Source organism: Hirundo rustica, chromosome 16, assembly GCF_015227805.2.
Source record: "Hirundo rustica isolate bHirRus1 chromosome 16, bHirRus1.pri.v3, whole genome shotgun sequence".
Lineage (NCBI taxonomy): Eukaryota > Metazoa > Chordata > Aves > Passeriformes > Hirundinidae > Hirundo > Hirundo rustica.
In genome coordinates, this window is record NC_053465.1 from 949,188 (window position 1) to 966,725 (window position 17,538).

At 49.5% G+C, this 17,538-nt stretch overlaps 1 protein-coding gene across 1 annotated transcript in view; it reads right to left on the reverse strand.

Annotated features, from left to right (window-relative positions):
• RIPOR3 (RIPOR family member 3) overlaps positions 1-17,182 on the reverse strand; it is a 41,049-nt gene extending 23,867 nt beyond the window's left edge. Inside the window, exon 1 of the mRNA XM_040080124.1 lies at positions 17,095-17,182. The gene's annotated coding sequence lies outside the window, so the exon portion shown is untranslated. The remainder of the gene's footprint in view (positions 1-17,094) is intronic.
• Between the last annotated feature and the right edge of the window lie 356 nt (positions 17,183-17,538).

Here is a 17,538-nt window from a genome sequence, read left to right on the forward strand (position 1 = left end):
CTGAGGTTTAAACTCCCATCTCCTTGCCTGTCCTACGGGCTGTGCCAAGCTCATGGATACACCTGGAAAAACAGGCTGTGGAACACGAGGGGACAGCGATCAATCCGAGCCCACAGACCCCTCTTTGCGAGGTCTCCAGGGTGCAAAGAGGTGCTGGCCATGGCCAGGTATTCCAGTGCTCGGAGGAGCAGAGTCCACGGCACTCCACAGCCTCAGGAGATCCACAGAAATCCATTGCACAGAAAATTCAGGGGCCCCTTCCCCACCCCTTAATCCAACCATGCAGCACTCACGCTGTCTTGCTTTGAGAAGATCCTCAGCACCCTAAATCAGAGCTCGGACTTGCATCATATCGCAGCTGAAGTTTCAAAATATTTTCCATTCTGCCCTCTAGTTTTCAGATGTTTGTAAGTCTGTGAACTGTCACCCCATCAAAAGGATCATTAGCCTGAAGAAAGCATGCAACTTACTGAAAAATGTAATTGCATAACAAGCTGTTAAAGGAAGAAATAAAAGGAATAGCCTTGTGGTTATTGACCACATCCCTCATCAAGGCTAAGCCAGATTCCCAGGATCTATTTCTCAGCTCTTTAACCTGGGAAACTCGGTTCATGGGTATGAGGAAGGAGGAAAGTGCAAGAGCAGCTGCTCTAGAGCCTGCCTAACATGACACCGAAAGCCTTTGGAGCACAAAGACATGGAAGCAGCACAACCAGGCAGACCCTTGGCAGGGAACAAAAGTGGAAAACTGTGAGAAGATTCCTGAAGTAAAACCTGTGGGACTGAACTCTAGATGTGAAGGACTATGTGGGAAATGTACAGACCCCCAAATCTCCTAAATTGCCCGAATTGCCAGGCCCTGACCATGTGTGTTTATAAATCCAATATAATTCTGGATTCCCAGGAGCTGCACTGTTGCAATTCAGTAGAAGCCAGAGATGCCTTGGCCTCACATGGGCATGGCCAAAATCATTTCATCCCCTCTGGGGTCAATTGCTTTCTGTAACTGCCCAAAGCTCCGTCCCCAAGGCCACTGACCCTGCCCTGCTCTACTGCACTGCTCCTCTCAAAAGCAACTCACAGGCACATCTTCCCAACTCCCTCAGAACGGAGAGAATTTAAATAAAGCACCATCCAAGGGGTTACTGCTTCAAAACAATGCCAACAAAGTCAGTGCCTCTTGATTCACCCTTGCATATGGATTTTTTTGTTGTGACCCGGAAGTCTACGGCTCATTTCACACTCCTGAGCAGAAAACCATAAGTTGGATGTCTATATATATTTTATTTGTAAGAAAGGCTTATAAAAGCAGTTGTTTAAACAGAGGGTTTGCTAGCTGGAGTGTCTGTGTAAAAGAGCTGAGCTACACAAGCGCCCCTGACAAAAAGTGTCTGGACACATCTCAGATTCTTCCTCCCTTTGGGGTAGGAATAAATCAGAGAAGGACCCCCGACAAAGCTCACTTCAAATCTGCCTTCCAACCTGGAACCTCTGCTGTGTCCAAATCTCATAAAGCCAGGGATTATGGCCTGGGGAGCAGAGGAACTTCCTCCCTTTCACTCTTGCCCAAAAGCAGGAACGTGAATACAGCGGCGAGCCAGGGGCTGCAAATGCAGAGCACAGAAATAGCAGGACAAAATAAAGGAGTCTATTGCCAGGGGCGACTGGAGCACCAAACTGCTGGAAAAACCTCATAAAGCTTGTGAGTCTTGGGCACAGCTCCCAGCTGCCAGGGGCTCGCTGGCTGCAAGGGTTTAATACCTGGGATTTGTACAGCTGAGACTTCAGGGCTCAGAAATGCATCTTGAAGGAAAAGCAGATTTTTAATTTTATTTTTTTTTTCAGGTTTGTTTGGCCCTGTTCCCATGGCCCGTTTGCCGTGACAGATTGTGGTGTCTCAGCTCTGGTGTGACCAAGTGTCCAGGCAGGCTGGGGCTCCTCTGGGCAGCCAGGACACACGAGCTGCACCCTCTGCTCCTCTCTCTGAGGCTCAGGGTGTTCCTCCAGCCAAGTGACCTTCACCTTCTACAAACAAAATAATGGTGTCTGTCTGTGTTTATGGCTAAACTTTTCCAGCCCTACTCACATCTTTAATTGTTTCTGGGCACAATGGTTGCAGCAGTTCCATGAGGAAAACATGACTCCACCCCCTTGCAGAAGGTTTCTGCTCGTGTTTCGTGCTTTAGCCACGTTTTTGTGTTGGCACCTCTGAGGGCTCCACTCGGTGAACCCCTGCCAGAGGAAGGAATTCCCGTTGCCCTAAAGTCTGTGATGTTCCAGCTGGGAACGGGCAGCGGGGAGGAGACACTTTCCCCTGGCTGTGCTTCTGCACAAACTGCACCAGCTCCTGCTTCCCCAGGTGTCTGTGGGCTCCAGACCTCGCCGGTGGGGCACTGCCTGCTCCTCACTGGCACAGCAAAGCCAGGCTGAAACCCAGCAGGTCGCTGTCCCTGTAGGAAGCAAACACCGTTACTGCCCAGTGATCAGCTGGTAATAACTTCAGCGGCTGAGGCTCAGGTCGGTGGTGGTGGATATGTTATGTGATCATGACAATTTGCCTTCCACTGCCTGGTTCCAAACCTTCTCCTCACGCTTTTAGACCCTGGTTGTTCTTCTACATCATTTCATTTGTAAATATTGCGCTCGCTTCACTTGGAAAGACAAGAGAGACATTTTATCTCCCAGTTGTGGGAACGGAGCAGAGCTGATCTCATTTTGTATTATCAGAGTGCAATCCTTAATTCAGGATCTGGGGAGCCCAACAGTTTACTGGAGGGTTGGAGCCTTCCTGCTAAAACCTGGGGCTCAGATTTGTGCCTGTCAAGAGACTCCTCTGCTGGGTTTGTGCTCAGCAGGGCACATCAGTTTATTGCAGAGTTGCCACCCGGATTCTACCTCTTTTCTAGCACGGTTTTATAAAATCCATCTCAGGACAGCCAAACAGAAGTGTCACTGGGCTGTGCTGGCTCTGCACCGTCTCTGCTGAAACTCACCTTCCACTGCACAGAGCCCACATCAGCAGTGATTCAGCACATGAACATTCAGGGCCCTCAGAGACCTTCTCTGGACTTCAGGAATGAGCTCTGATTCCAGCTAATCATCAGCTGTTTAAAAAATTCAGTCAAAGCTGCTAGGTCTTCATTCTGCCTCCCTGAATTCACTATAAATTCCACCAGAATAACTGTTTTGCTGCTACAGTTGCATCAGGATCAGGGTTTTAGCTGAAAGAAATGTATACTGCAAGCACTTCATGGGTGCAAAGACAACCCTAGCTTAATTACACCAAAAATCTTCAGCATAAGTTAAATTTAAGACGGATTTTGCAAACTGGGCCGTGCTTGCCTACCATCGCTTTGATGGAATCACAATTATTTTTCTTCTTGCTTATCCCAGAACTTAGGGACAATGGATTTAACTGCCCCTTGGGTGGCGTGCAGGAACACTCAGCAGACGTGGCACTTTACTCTGCACAAATTTACATCTGCCAGGTCATCTTTTGAAAATGTCAAACGGTTCGGGAATATAATCCCACTCCCAGAGCTACTTTAGGCTCTTTGTTTTTTGTGACACTGATGAAGAGATCCGATCACCAGCCTGGACTGCAATAATCCTGCCAAAGCCTCAGGGCTGCTCTGGGCCTGACCCAGCGAAGCTTTTGTGATTTCAGTGCTCTGTGGAAGAGGTGGAAGTGCCTGGGCCTTGGCACCTGGCAGTGCTGGACACGTGAAGACCCCAGAGCCTGGGAGGTGGTGAGGTCCTGACCCAGCTCCTCAGCCTGGAGCTGTGCCGAGGGCTGGGGAAGCAGGGGTGAAGTGACTCCGGGCACATGAATCCCCTGGGAAAACGCACTGAGTGTGATCTCTGCTCCCCAGCATTCCTCAGGAGAACCACTGACCTCAGGAGCAATGTCTGCTGTGCTGCACAAACATTCCAAAGGTATCATTCAGACCCCTCGCGTTTTAAGTGGTTTTGTTCGGCTGCTTGACAAACATTCTATTTATGCAGTCATGGGCAGAGCTAAGGAAAAATTATCTTTCAAAAGAAGAAAAATAATTGGAATTAGGGAGACACACGGTGCCCTTGATCTCAGAATATGTCTCAAAATGAGTATTTTAACACAACCAAGCAGGGAGCTTTTCCTCAGACAAAACCAGTTCGTGGCCAGAACTCCCAGCACAAGGATTCCCAGCGGAATCTGAGCAGGTTTGGTGAAATTCCCTCCAGGAGGGATTCTGCCCCGTGGCTGCCACTGCTGTGAGCTGGACCTGCCCACCACGCACGGGGGAGAGCCCCTGCAGGCACCGGCACGGAAATGTGCGCTCGATATCCAGCTTTTATCTGGTGAAACATTTGTGAAAAGGGAGAGAAGGGTCACAAACAGCTTCCACCCATTCATCAGGCATTTCTGCTGCCCTAAGATTGAGCAATATGAGCAATTACATCACAGTTTTGCTGTAGAAGGGAGCTTTTGCTCCCCTGTGTAGCTGCACGTGTTCCACAGAGCTTCTTGACCTGAGCCTGTTTGACCCAGATTATGAGATGGGCCCTTTACTCTGCAGCAAGCTCACATCTGCCAGGTCATCTTTTGAAAATGTCAAACGATTCAGGAATAAAATCCCACTCCCAGAGCTACTTTAGGCTCCTAAGAGCTACCTCAATTGATTTTTTAATACGAATTACACTCAGAGCTTGCATTATTTAGAAAGACAGGACATCAGTTGCAGCTAGTTTTGGTACTTTTGCAAATTTTACCTATGCAGATTCAGCTCTTGAATATATATTTAAATCCTGCACATCTGACATACTTTCCTCCTAGCCATACTTAAGCCATTAAAAGAAAAATCAGATAAACAGCTTTGATCCAAGTTATTGCCTGACTCATTCGACCCTCCCACCGCTTCGTGCCAGCTCCTGAAATGGCATTCTGGAGTCCAGGCTTCCTGGGCAGAAATGAACTGGAATATCCCAGGCAGCGCTGTCAGACAGCTCGTCCCGTGCTGGAGGTCAGGTCTGACGGCCCCATTTCTGGGGATTCCTTCAACACAGCACTCAGATTTCAAGTCCAGGGCGAGCTGCTTTCCAAGCCTGCACCCCAAATGTCGCTGTGTTTCCAATCTCCACCTCAGCACGCAGCTCCAAGTCCTGCTCTCAGTGGCAGTTGCACATCCAGAGGAAATTAATCAGCCATCTATTCCAGATTCCTGGCAGAATGCGGCAGCAGGAGCTGGCCTGACCTAGTTAATGACCTGGAAATGATTTTCCAAGACACGATGCGGTGGCCACTGGGTGCTCCCAGCAGCAGCAGCAGCTGCCAGTGAGCAGGGATTCCCCCTTTCCCCCATGGAGACGTGGTTCTGGGAATCACAGCTGGCTGCATGCCCCTGTGGCCTTTTGGCACCAAGAGAAGCTGCAGTGACTGCCCACAGCCCCGTCCTGTTTTCCATCCTGTGCCAGCCCATGGCACTGCCCTTGGCCCATTCCCGAGGTGCTGGGAGCCCTCTGCACCCTGGCCCAGGGCACTTCACCCATTCCCTGGTGATTCAGGAGCACAGACCTTCTCTCTGCCCCCTGGCACAGGACACTTCAGCTGATTTAGGAGCACAGACCTTCTCTCTGCCCCCTGGCACAGGACACTTCACCCATTCCCCGGTGATTCAGGAGCACAGACCTTCTCTCTGCCCCCTGGCACAGGACACTTCACCCATTCCCCGGTGATTTAGGAGCACAGACCTTCTCTCTGCCCCCTGGCCCAGGACTCTTCACCCATTCCCCGGTGATTCAGGAGCACAGACCTTCTCTCTGCACCCTGGCACAGGACACTTCACCCATTCCCCGGTGATTCAGGAGCACAGACCTCTCCGTGCCCCTCTGGTTCGGTTCCCAGCCCGCTGGCGCCTGGCAAGGCTGGGTCAGGGCTCCAGGAACGCGGCAGCTCCGCGGGCTGGCCGGACCCAGCTCCCCCAGAGCCGGCAGAACTGCGGCCACAGCTCAGCCCCAGAGCCACACTCCTGCCCCCAAATCCCCATCCAGGAGGAGCAGAAGGAGCTGAGGCAGCGCAGTTTACAGGTGATGCACAGGCTCCTCCATTTGGGACAGAGGAAAAGTTGCCTGGCAGCAAGGCACTGAGCCCCTCCAGCCCTGGCCTCCAGAGGTTCCTCCTGGCTCGTGATGAGCCCCGAGCAGCATTCCTGTGTAACACAGGCCTCATTCTCCCTGCTTGCCCCAGCCAGTGCCCGAATGTGTGTCACAAGCAGGCGTGACCATGGCTCCAGCCAGCCTTCTCAGGCAGGAGCCCTTCTCCAGGTTAATTATGGCATAAGGAAAGTCCTTCATCTCAGCCTTAGGGCTGTGGGAAGTCCCAGGGCTAAGTTTCGATAGCAGCACCATGCTGGACAGATAAATGCTCTGATTATTATGCTGAGAAGGGTGTTTAACCAAATCAGATGACAAACCTCCAGCAAGAGTGAAATCTGATGTCCAAGAGCACAGGGGATGTAATTTGTTATCTTCAAAAAGTGAATTCTGTGAATCACGATACCCTGGTGCTTCTGAAGTGGGACAGACCGTGTGTCATTTACCTGTCTGACCAGGAAAATTGTCCTTTACTAAGGATTGAACCGTCCAGCCCACTTCCTATGGCAACCGTGGTTTATTCCCATAAATGTGACTGAGATAATCTTGTGCCACAGAAATTAAGAAGTTGCTAAGTTAGGATCAGTGTCCCAAAGAGCACTGGAAAAAGAGGAAAAGTACATAAAATTTCATAGAAGAGAGAAATAGAAGGGCAAAAGGTTTATGTTTTAAAGCCAAATATTTACTTGTGGAAAAAACCAAGAGCTCTGAATGTATGCGGGTATAACCCTGCTTTTCCCTCCGCTTCTTACCAGTTCCTGACACACATGCTCTGACATTCACGGCCCACATTTTTTACACTGTTATTCTCTGCTTTTATTTGGTTTGGGCTTGTTTTTAATGAGGTGAACTTTGCACGGCCCAGCTCCAGCTCCTATAAAATCTGTGTCTTAAATGGCCAGGTTCAGTGTGGGGAGAAAAATCCCCTCCATCCCAACCACACAGCTCTACTTGGAACCAGATGTCTCACCCATCTAAACTGAGCTAATGAGGACAGGAATGTGGTCAGGAAAACTCCTGTCTAGAATTCCAACAGGTCTTGCCTCTGGAATTATGGAAAGAGCGCTGCAAAGCCTGATGCTTCCAGAGAAAGGAGAGGAGGAGGATGGTGATTCCTCCTGGAGGAGAATCTGCAGTGCTGCACTTGCCTGGAGGCACTTGCAGCCCCCAGCTCTGCTCATCCCATGAAATACTCACACCCCACAGCCCTGCTCATCCATAAATACTCACACCCCCCAGCCCTGCTCATCCCATGAAATACTCACACCCCACAGCCCTGCTCATCCATAAATACTCACACCCCACAGCCCTGCTCATCCATACTCACACCCCACAGCCCTGCTCATCCATAAATACTCACACCCCACAGCCCTGCTCATCCATACTCACACCCCACAGCCCTGCTCATCCCATAAAATACTCACACCCCACAGCTCTGCTCATCCATAAAATACTTACACCCCCCAGCCCTGCTCATCCATAAATACTCACACCCCCCAGCCCTGCTCATCCATAAATACTCACACCCCCCAGCCCTGCTCATCCCATAAATACTCACACCCCACAGCTCTGCTCATCCATAAATACTCACACCCCCCAGCCCTGCTCATCCATAAATACTCACACCCCACAGCCCTGCTCATCCATAAATACTCACACCCTCACCCCACACAGGGATCCCCCAGGTGATGGGAACTGCTCTAACTCCTCAGACCAAGCCATTCACAGACACCCAGGGGCTGCCTCTACCTTTGCATCCAGCAGCTCTGAAGGGACTCTAAATTCCTCTCTCTAAACGCTTCCCAAGGCTTCTGTAAAACATAGAGCAGAGCAGTTCCTGGGGATCAGATGCTATGAAAACAATAACTTCTGATAGAAATCCAACTAAACAAGAGCATTTTTTAAACCAGCTTTGCCCATCAGTGTGTGTTAAAATGTAAAGAGTCCTCTGGTGCTAGTTCAGAAAGAGATAAGGTTTTTGGGACCATCACTTCTCTGCCCAGGCTCGCTCCCATCAGAGTCACTGGGAGCATTGCCATCACTTCAGAGATCATCAACAAGACCTTGGAGGCCATGATTTGGCCACTCAAACTGGAAAAATACAGAAGTGTGGGGTTTTTTTCTTTGTTTTTTAGGAAAGATGCATCAGATTCTCCCTCTGGTGCCTAGCTTAAGCTCTTTAAAACAACGATCCTTGCTTTGTTTCTGTGTGCTCTTCATCAGTCCTTTCCCTGCAGAGTGGAGCAGGTCTCTTGCACCGAGCCACAGCAGCAAAAAGGAATCTTCTGCTGAATAAATCTTGTGAGACACCGTCATTACATGGAGAGGAAACTGGGTTCAGTGGGGCCCCGGTTCCCCTGGGGACGCCCACGATATAAATTATTAATAATAAAAATAAACATTGGCTAGCTTGAACTTCTCTTCTTTCCCTAAGAGCTTATTTTTGTGATGGAATTAGCTAAATAAAGCCCACTTGAAAGAATGTTTAATTGCAAACTATCCAAAGAAAACAAAATGGAACTAATTGGTTCTTAGATATTAAACATGCAAAAGGAGCTGGCTTTGGAAACAGCTGAAAGAGTGATGTGCATCAGGGTACAAATGGTGCAGTGAGCAGCTGAGGGGAATGCAGTCTAAACTGGACTACATTTACTTTTAAACCAGATATTCAAGTTTAGTCAGTCTGGCCCTGCCTAGAAGACAGCTCTGGACTGTTTCAAGCCTAAACAGGATTACGGCAACACTCTCAGAAAGTTATAAAACCAGAGGAGGCAAATTGTGTCCTGACTTCTGGGCACCGTTTGCCCAGGAAACACGACAAAACCTACAGCCATTGCTGCTTCCTGGAGCGCCCCTTAAACCTCCTCCAGCCTGAAGAGGACGTCCTAGCCAGGGCTGCTTGGAGTGGTTTTGCTAAAGCAGTTGTTTTCCTGCAAGTCTGGCGGGGAGCGCTCACGGAACCAGTTCTGACAGCACATCCCCAGAGGAGAGCGGCTGCTGCCACCAGGGACTGAGGGAGCTCTGCCTCTGCACGCTCCCTTCCCTCAGCCCTGCGCTTCTCCTATTGCTGCTTCATTCAAGTGTTGCACGGGCAGAAAGAAGGAATCTGTTTGGCCATGTGAAAACTCCCTTTTCGTATTCATCGGAAGCTAAACAGTCGCCACACTTATTTCAGAAGTGCTTCCAGCAAGACTAGGGAGCGATGGCTCTAATGTGACTGAAATTCGTAAACAAGAAAAACCCTCTACATTAAAAGGGAGCAAGAAGTAGATAAGTTATAACAAAAATCGCTCAGTAAAGACAGTTTTAAAAAATAATGAGGGGTAGAGGAATTTTTCTCTGGGGGAGCACAGTGTGCAATGAAATCAGACTGGTGCTCAGCCACTGAAGGAGCACTCTCATCAGCATCGTGTTTACTTTCCCACTTATCAATAAGTGACAGTGACGAGGCCTCTGCCAGAGATAACAAATTCCTGGAAATGTCAGGGCCCCCAGAACACCCAGCCCAAGCACACGAGAGCTGCTCACTGGAAAAAAAAAGTCAGACACTACTGGGAGTGCTAAGCAGAAGTTGCTCAGCAGGATCAGTCAAGATCAAACCACTTCAACATTTAGGCCAAAAGCAAATGTAATTTAAGGTCCCTTGAAATGTTATGAATACCATCAGCAAACACGGCAAGAGTCACTCATGAAAATGCATTTCAGCTTTGTGCACAAAAAAAAATCACTCAGCTCTCTGTCTCAGATCTCTTCAAAGACCGTGAACCCAATTGTTTGTTCCCTGAGGACCCGAAGCTTTTACTGCAATGAACACATCTGCTTAGTGTTTCCTATTTTTCAGCGTCACACGGAGATTTTCTGAGGCCTTGGACTGGTTTACTCAGCATCTCTGGGGCAGTGATCTGCTGAAGTCCCACCGGCGATGCCCTGCAGAGCTGCCGTGGGCAATGCACAGAGCAGAGCCCTTCCTGGCAGAAAGGCAGGCTCAGAAATGGCCATTCAGACACAAAAGGTATTGACAGGTGATTTCACACGAATGCAGAGCCAGGATTAAACCCAGACCCCGGCACGGTCACAGCAGCAAGGGCAGGCAGTGAATTTATGTCCTGACGGGAATGTTCTGCTCCACATGACTTGGCTTCCTCAGGAGAGATATTTTACCAGAAGATACAGTTTTATTGTATTGTAAACATAATCTGACAATTACAGGTCAAAGTATCCTCACTTGTTGCTTTAGAGGAAGCTAAAAGTAGTCAAATTCGTACACACACACAAGGAAAGGATTCATCGTGTGTCACCAGAGCTCTGGGGAGCACAGCACAGGAATTGTGTCTGAGCTGGAGCCCTCACCACGAGATGCAGCGTGTGTCCTCATCCAAAGCTTCTCCTGCAGAGCTCGTTCTCCTTACAGTCGTGGGTCTGCTCTTGAAGAACCCAAGCTGAAGCAATTTTGAGATGCTTTGCATTGCTGCCTCAATGTTTTGCACTTGTGCTGCTAGTTTGCAGGCAGCTGGGATGCCCGCACTGATTTTCTAAGGTTATTTACATTCTGCTTTATTTGTGAACAAATGACGTTGTTGCACAACGCACTGGCATGTGAACCCTTCAGAAACAGGGAGAGGCACAGCTGGGCCTCAGTGGGATTAGGAGGGAGCTCCAGCGACCTCAGCAGAGTTACACAGAGGGCAGCTCTATTGCCTTGGTGCCCCCTGTGCCTAACTGCAGGAATATTTCTGCGTGTCAGGGCTCTGAGAGGGGCTCTCACCTCCCAGATCCGCGTCTGGGGCTCCGTTTCGGACCACACCGACACCTCTCCATCCACTCTGGGCATTTGGCGCTGCGCTAGCAGCACTAAGAAATGTGCAGTCACATTTACAGCAGACTTCCACAGCACCGTGCTGCTGGAGGACACAAAGCCAGGCGTTTGCACAGGATCCATGCAGGGTAAATGCTCCTCCCTCGTCTGGCACTGCACAAACCCAGGCACTGACCTGCTACGAACCACTTCCCTTCCAAACTCCGCAAAAGCCAGTGGACTCTCTGCAGAGATCCGCTCTCAGCCGTATCCATGCACTGGGCTGCAATGATTGCTCAAACAGCTGCATTTGGAATAGCCCTTCGGAAAACCCTGGCCCACTGTTCTAGCTTTACAGATCTCATCAAACAGAACCCTTCCTTATAATCTGGAGAAATCCTCTAAAAGCTCTTTTTGTAAAATTTCAGTTGCGTAATGGAAACATTTCAGAAGTTCAGCGCAGAGGGAAGCTGGAGGTTATTGAGGTGGTGCTCCTCCTGCACTAGGAGAAGTACAAACCTATTCACACCAACTTTAAAGCACCAAACATTCAGATTTTAAAGCACACCCAGGCCTTGGAATTGCCTTCCTGTTTATCTGTTCAGGCCCAGTATTGGAAAATGATATTTCCCTCTTCAAGTCTCTAGCAATTTCAATAATAAAACAGAGGTTATGTGAGTGCAGAGAATTATGGAAAAAATATAATTGGAAAGCACATAGTTTTAAAATTCATTTGAATAACTCAAATGCAGCTGAACTGACATTATTCACACTTTCCAGTCTTAGTCAATACTGGACTGAAACCAAGCACAAGACATTTCAGGCCCAAAGGAGGCTTTTAAGAAAATTACAAGTACCTATATTTCCAGTTTACAATGGCTGTCTGGGAAAGCTCCACCGCCTAAGGAAACACGGAGCTGCCTTCTCATGGGATCAAACAGCAGAGATGGGAACTAATTAAGGGCACCTTAGGATCAGCCTGTAAACTCTGGGGCTGGCTGCACCCCAGAGAGCTCCCAGGGCAGAAAGCTGGATGCAAATAGCTGCAGAGAGGGATGCACATGCAGAGCCACATTTCACACCGCAAGGTCATTGCTAACCTGCGCAGACACAGGCTCCAGGCCCAGCTCTGCATTCCTTCCACACCCAGGGCTGGAGCTGTGCCTGCAGAAGGAATGCAGGAGAGAAACGAGGTTCTTATCGGCCTGGCAGATCTTGTTGGGTGATGGAGATGCCTGTGCAGCTGCCAGAACTCCAGTGTGGGACATGGCACGCAGCCTAGCTCCAGAGCGCCAGGATTCCAACCCAGTGCTCTGGCAGGATGCTGGAAATAAGGTTAAACTGTTTTCTGAAGCATGAGGAACTGCTCCTAACTTGGGATACCTGGATATATTTCTGTTATAAACAATTGTCATCAAAGGAAAAGGGAAGGTCCCAGATCTGAGTAAGAATGAGTAAAAAGGGGAATAAATTGTGTATCTCCAGACTCAGGGGCATTTGAAAATCTGGCTGTAAGAAAATAGATTTAATAATCATAAATCTCACAGAGGGGAATACGAAACACACAAATAAGGACAGGAGGTTCCCCAGGACAACCCCGTGTGTCCACTCCCTCCCAAGTCATGGGCAGCATCAAGCAGACAACTTCATATTGCAAAATCTTGCCATCACTCCAAAGAGACCCAAACTTCACCTTGGCTTTTGGAAAGACAAACTGAGTTATGGCTCTTTCAGTTCCACAGCCAGCAGTATTTCAAAATGTGCAGGGACAAAGACCTCCCACATGCATGAAGCACAAAGAACTGTGACAACAAGGCTCTTTATGTGTGGATTGTGTGGATTGTGGCCTTTTTCAAATTTTAAAATTTTGACGGGGCTGGGACCTTCCTGGATGCTCCTCTCATTACTCTCCCCAAACAGGACACAAACCTGTAGGATAAAGATGCTGTGCTGTGGTCAAAAATGTCAAAATTAAGGTAATTCACATTGCATTTTGTTCAGACAAATATTTTCATTAGAGTTCAGAAAGAGTGTGTTGAATAGAGCATCCACCGCTTTGAGAAAAAGAAATGCTAGCTAAACTCGAGGGCTTTGGCTACTTTAAGGCTTCCTAGGCAAGATTAAATCAAAATATTTCCTGTAAACATTCCCTCTTTTCATCAGCATGTCAGTTGTAATAAAGAGAATGTGATCCTAATTCTCAGCATCAAAATCTGGGATCACTATAAAGTCAAATGTTTTCTTACTTTCACAGAAACAACTGTGACAGGAAATACTTTCTGAAGCATGTTGCAAGTGGAGGTAAGTAAATCAACTAGCACACAGCACATTTTTAAAGGAAAAAAGTTTCTAAAAATGAATCAGGATTTAATAAAAAATGTCTCTGAGGTACATAAGTCATGCCCAAAATAGAATATTTTTCAATTTTCAGCCCTGTATAGAGAATTTTAAACCACTAGCAGATGTAGGAAACAAAAGCAAAACTGTCCCTTATTCTCTGCTGTGCACACACATAGATAGAGACAGGGAAACCAAGGAGAGGCTCTCAAACATTTTCCACAATAAAGACAATTTGCTCACAATTCCTTCTCCTTTAAGTTGTTTCTGTGGCAACACATCTGGTGCTGTAATTCTGGGCCAGAGCATTAACTATCCTGAAAGAGGAAAGTTATGTTGTTGTTCTGTCTGCAGGAACGTGGAGCAGGGAGAGATGTGAACACACGTAATCAGGTCACCCTCCTGCCCTCCCAGGCACACAGAACATCAGCTGGGGATAGCTGTGCTGAGCTGCAAACTGCCACTTGTAAAACACCTCAAGAACTGGTAGAGAAAACCCTCAAGGTAAACAAAGTCTAAAAGCCAGGGGGTTTTCAAAAATAAAATGATGAGAGCTTTGCTACTGCTGTTCTTACCCTGTGAAATAAATAAATTATCCAGCTAAGAGGAACAAGGTTCATTCCCTAATCATGGACATAATTCTCCCTGTGCAATGGAGCAAGACTGATGCTGATTTCTTATCTGCCAGCGCTGCACAGGCGTTGCTGAGTTATCACCCCTCCACCGGTGAGATGTGTCAGGAGCACCTGAGGCCAAGGCGCCTCAAACATCTGTAAAACAGCTGGCCCGGGGTGAGTTACCTCTCCCAGAGTCACAGGGTCACTAAAGTTGGAAAAACCCACCCAGAACATCAAATCCAAGGGGTGACTGATCCCCACCCTGTCCCCAGCCCAGAGCTCCGAGTGCCACCTCCAGGGATGGGGATCCCAATCCTCCCTGGGCAGTTCCAAGGCCTGAGCTCCCTTTCAGTGAAAAAATTCTTCCCAAAACATGCAGGGCTCTTCAACCAATAGATTTTACATTATGGAAATAATGGAAGTAGATATTTGCTACTTCATCAAGCAGATCAGGGATGGATTCGTGGCAAGAACGTATCTGATGAGCAATAAAATGTCACTGACAAAGTTACTGTCCCAATAATAATTGCATATGTTCTCCATAAAATAGTTTTTATGATTCAGTTTGAAACAGCTAAATTCATATCTAGAGCAGTTACATATCAATCTGTTTGCTAACAACACTTAGGGTATTAATGACAAGATCATCTCAGTGTTCTGATCTAAATTACTGGTGATTAAATGCCTTGTCTGTCTGAAAACCAAGTTTTTGCTCTAAAAAGTTGAATTGGATAAAAATGATAGTTTTCAGGCATTCTATCTTTGAAGACATACTGGTTTAAAGCAGTCTGTCCTCAGGGAGAATAAACTGGCAGCAGAAATGGAAAAGCTGAAAAAAAAAGCGGATAAAACCTGGTATTTCATAAATATGGATGTGCCTTTTGTGCTTCTGGAGGCAGCATCCGAGGATGGGGATGAAAGCCAGGGCCCTGAGCACCTGTAGCCATTAAGGGCTGGCTGATGTCCCCTGCACGACTCGCTGTCTGTAATTTTGGATGGTCACCAGCCAATCACCTTCCAAACTCCAGCGCTGGCCAACAGCAGTCTGGATAATTCAACTCTGTCTGTTCCCTCTTTCTCAGCCTTTTGGCTAAGATCAAGCGTGCAGATTTAAATAATATTAAACCTACTATTTTATACAAATTATCTCCTTCATTCCCAGTCTTTCTATTTATTTCATCCAACTGGAACAGATTAATAACCCTTCTGAGACGGTTCCCCCTCCCTCGCTCTATCTGGGATAACTTCCCACACCCAGAAGCTCTGCTTTGTCCCGGTGCTGTGTAACCCCACATTGTCACCCCTCAGACCCTGAGAGACGCGTGGGGATCACAGCTTTCCCCTCCCCACAGGCTGAGCCTGGTTTCCCGTTGGGAAAACTCTGTTCCACTCCTCAGCCTCTCCACGAGGATAAGGCGAAGGAGGATTTGCGAAGGAACGAGCTGTGGAAGGGAATAAAGTGACACTGCTGGATGCGCTGCTACAGGAGCCCATCTCCCTGCCTGGATTGCTCCTCAGGCACCCGGGGCTGGGGAGAACATTGCAGAGCAACGTGCAGCTGCTCCTCGTCCCGACAGAAGGAAACCATCCCATCCTTAGCCTGTCCCCGGGGAATCCATTCCACAACTCCCTGCTTGGCCTCTCTGCAGGGCCCTGGCTCCGTGCTGCTGCCAGAACTCCCCTGCTGCCCTGCAGCCTGCAGCACGGAGCCCTGGCTCAGGACACAGGGCCTGTCGCCTCAGGGGAGCCCTTGCACCCCTCCAAAGGGTGCCCAGGCTCTGACCGAGGCACAGCGATGCCAGGGTGATGTTCACTGCCCGCTCGTGCCTGTTGCACCTCGCGCCTTTCTCTCCAGGCCTGGGGCGCGGAGAGCCTGTGCCTGCCATCCTCCACAGCCCCAGCCCGTTTCGGCAGGGCTGGTGCAGCTTTCCCTGCGCTGCTGCACGTGGTGCTGGTGTCACTCACCATGCGGGAGTCAGAGCAGCAGGGAAGGGACGGACTGCACGACACAGAAACGCAACAGAGAGGGAATTTCTCGCTGCACGCTCCTTCATCTACAACATCTCTCTCAGGTGCGCCTCTCCATTCAACAGGCAACGTTCCCTCAGACGCATTTTGCACTGTTTACTCCCCTTGCAAATGATCTTACTCTGCTTTTCTTGTTTTTAATTAAGGGCAAAATGTAAAGCACCTCATCAATAGGTGTAGCTCCCATTTTGCAGCTGTGAAAACACAGGTACGGACAGATTAATTCTTGATCCCAACAAAGGAAATGACTGAATCAGGAGCTTGAATACTGGTGCTGGTTCAATATTCAAGAAACGGCTCCAGAAATATATAACCTTATTTTTCAAATTCCATCAAGCTTCTTTGGTTGATGAACAACTCCACTTCCATATGGCCCAACTTATTTAAAAAACTTTTTAAAGGGGGAAATTAAACTCTGTCTGAATCAAAATGTAACTGGGCTGTGACCCAAAACCTCAACTTGCATTTACACGAATAAGCAATAAAAATTAAAAAAAAAGAGGCAAATAAAATGTAATATTTGCACAGACAAAAAGAGTTAACTAAAATGTAACCAGCTCATGCAACAACACCTCCAAAAGGCAAACTCTACGGGATGGCATAAAGCTCATCCTGCTCTTCTCTCTGTTCCACCTGCTCCAGCCAGGCGCTCTCCTGCCGGGGGGTTCCGGGGTGTTTCCTGCCGGGGATGCCTTTACCCCGGACAAAAAGTACCGAGCCTCTCTGCGCGGCTGCAGCCTCTGCAGGAATGCCAGCATCCTCGGAGGCTTCCCCGCTTAGAGATGCTCGCCTGCCCCGCAGGTGTCCGTGTCCCCCCAGAGGTGTCCGTATCACCCCCAGTGGTGACCACATCCCCCCAGAAGTGTCTGTGCCCCCCCGCAGGTGTCCGTGTCCCCCCACAGGTGACCAAGTCCCGGCTCAGGTGTCCGTGTCCCCCCTCAGGTGACCGAGTCCCGGCTCAGGTGTCCGTGTCCCCCCGCAGGTGTCCGTGTCCCCCCACAGGTGACCAAGTCCCGGCTCAGGTGTCCGTGTCCCCCCTCAGGTGTCCCCGTGTCCCCCCTGGTGACTGTCCCCTGCCGGTACCGCAGCTCTCTGCGGGTCTCCGCGCCCCCGAGCCCCGCTCCGTGCCCAGCTGTGCCCAGGTGTGTCCAGGTGTACCCTCCCCGTGCCCTCTCCGTGCCCTACCTGTGCCCCACCTGCGCTCAGGCCGGCGGGCGCAGAGCTCGGCTCGGCTCCGCTGCCGTGGCTGCTGTCGCTGCTGTCGCTGCTGTCGCTGCTGTCGCGGCTGTCGCTGCTGTCGCGGCTGTCGCTGCTGTCGCGGCGGGTCCGGGCGGCCGGGAGGGCCCCGACAGCCGCCGCTTATCGCCGCTTATCGCCGCTTATCGCCGCCCAGCCGCGCTCCGCTTCCAGGAAGCCGCGGCTCCGGAGCGCTCCTTCGCCGCTGGATGCCGAGGGCTCCGTCCCGCTCGCTGCTTCCCTTCCCTTCTCCCTCCCTCCCTCCCTCCCTCCTTCCCTCCCTCTCCGCTCCCCCTCCGACCCCCCTGGTGCTGGCAGGGGGGCTGGGAACGCGCCGCGGCTCCAGCACATGCCGAGCCGGCGGTCACGGCCCGGACCCTCTGCTATTAATCA